General features: G+C 39.4%; 1 protein-coding gene across 2 annotated transcripts in view; it reads left to right on the top strand.

Moving 5' to 3' along the window:
* spcs2 (signal peptidase complex subunit 2) overlaps window positions 1–2,500 on the top strand; it is an 8,671-nt gene that overhangs the window by 1,285 nt on the left and 4,886 nt on the right. The gene's annotated exons all lie outside the window — the stretch shown is intronic.

Genomic DNA, 2,500 nt, shown 5'->3' with positions numbered 1-2,500 from the left:
ATTCCTTTCAGCTGGACTTCTTCTATCACTTTGCCATATTTCTTGCATTGTCACTGACTTTGGCTTCAGATGGGTCGATATGCCAGCTGCCCAACATGTTGCTGCTGCTGTATGTGACCCTGTAGACTCTGGTGAATGGAGCAGAACCAGTTTGAATCTGTCCTCTGTGTGGTTAGACTGAGCGTCCTGGTGAGGCTGACGTCTGAGCTCCAGATGTGAAATATCTGATGCTATAAGCTCACGGACCTGAGTCATCATTAAACAGCTCAGGTAAACACACGGGCTCAGTAAGCTCTATCCTCTACGACAGAGAAGGGCTGATCATCTAAGGCAATGAACTCCATCATGTTTTAAGCCCTTCGCCTCGGCACCATCACTGGAAACGTTCTTGCCTTTTCACAAACGTCATCCACAGACGGAGCGGATTTTCCTTTCCTGTTCCACATTCTTCTGATATTCAGGATGTTTGGATTTCAGGTGATAAATTAAACCCGACGTGGAGAAACAGATGTGCCCCTCTTCAAATGTCAGCATTACACGTTTAGCAAATCGCTCTCCGTGGGTCTTTCTCAGATTTACTGAAATACATCCGCAGACATGTTGACTCCGGACAAGCGTGAGCTAACCGCAGTGTTTGCGTCATCACGACTTTCTGTTTCGTCCGGAAACCGAAAATGCGCTTTTGGGCCATTTTAGGCCAAAAATGTTTGGTCTCCGAATATTCTGTGCATCCATATAAACTATTATATAATTATACGTATAATAATAATTATTATATTTAGGGATGCACCGATATGAAAATTTCGACCGATATCCGATATTAATATTGCTGTTATGGCCGATAACCGATATTTGCCAATATCGATATTGGTATAAAAACAAGTTTCTATGATGATTTTGTATACTGAAGAACATGTAAACACTGTGAATATGAAAAAGTAAATTCGAACTACATTGTTTCTTCAACAAGTTACAGGGCCCCAACACAACTAACTAACAGTGTTAGTTTTAGGCTACTTTTACAATTTGTAGAAAGTACCTTTTGAAAGTAGTTTAACTTGCATCTATGAAAACGTTTGGATCATAAATCACAATAAGGATCACGAATCAAAATATCTTGACAAGGTTTTATAACTTAAATCAAACTTGCCAATATTCATGGCAACCAGACACTTGTCCATTAAATTACAAAAAGTGTTTTAAGTTCAAGTCAATTTCAACTCAAATCTGTGAAATAGTCTAAATCAAAAATATTAAAACATGTCCTGACTACGTTCTCGGAAACGTCGGAAAAGTAACGGCGACTTGGAAGGCTGTAGCGGGTTCAATGTGCTCTATCAGCTGATGAAAGCCTCGGTCCTCCACTATAGACAATGATCATATCATTTCCATTACCTTGTTGGTGATTGACTTGGCCTTTGCGCTGTCCTTGGCAAATGTCTTTGTTTGGTCGAGTGCTTGCTGTATTGTGCTCCCAACTGCGGCTGCTGCTGTTTTTGTTTTGGGCTGCTTGCTAGCAACGTTAGCTTCCTGACATTGTATGTGAACTTCTGGATGGCGGTTTTTCAAATGACTCATTAAATTGGTGGTGTTGAATGATTTGACACGGCATCCTCCGCGCATTACTTCGGCTTTGCAAGTATTGCATACTGCAATTCGAGTATCTTCGTTTGAGACCGTAAAAAACGTCCAGACCGCTGACATGTATTCCTTTCAGTTAACGTCATCAGCACTCCTGTACTGCCTCTCTGTGCGTCTCTGGCTGCGTCACCGACACTGTCACATGACCAAACAAGCTACGCATGGGCACACACACACACACACACACACACACACACACACACACACACACACACACACACACACCAATAGGCCAACAGACGGAAATAAATATCGGTTGTTAATATCGGACCAGTTTTACTTATCGGGCCGATGCCGATATGTTAAAAAATGACATCGGCCGATACCGATATCACTGCCGATATATCATGCATCCCTAATTATATTTAATTATTTACGTTATTAGTTTATTACGATGAACGTTGTTAGTTTATTTACGATGAACGTTATTAGCTTATTACCGATGAACGTTATTAGTTTATTACCGATGAACGTTGTTAGCTTATTACCGATGAACGTTATTAGTTTATTACCGATGAACGTTGTTAGTTTATTACGATGAACGTTGTTAGCTTATTACCGATGAACGTTGTTAGCTTATTACGATGAACGTTATTAGTTTATTACGATGAACGTTATTAGCTTATTACCGATGAACGTTGTTAGCTTATTACCGATGAATGTTGTTAGTTTATTACGATGAACGTTATTAGTTTATTACGATGAACGTTATGAGTTTATTACGATGAACGTTGTTAGTTTATTACGATGAACGTTATGAGTTTATTACGATGAACGTTATTAGCTTATTACGATGAACGTTATTAGTTTATTACGATTAACGTTATTTGCTTATTACGATGAACGTTATTAGTTTATT

Source organism: Scomber scombrus, chromosome 5 (assembly GCF_963691925.1).
Source record: "Scomber scombrus chromosome 5, fScoSco1.1, whole genome shotgun sequence".
Taxonomy (NCBI): Eukaryota; Metazoa; Chordata; class Actinopteri; order Scombriformes; family Scombridae; genus Scomber; species Scomber scombrus.
This window is presented reverse-complemented; position numbering and strand designations above follow the sequence as displayed.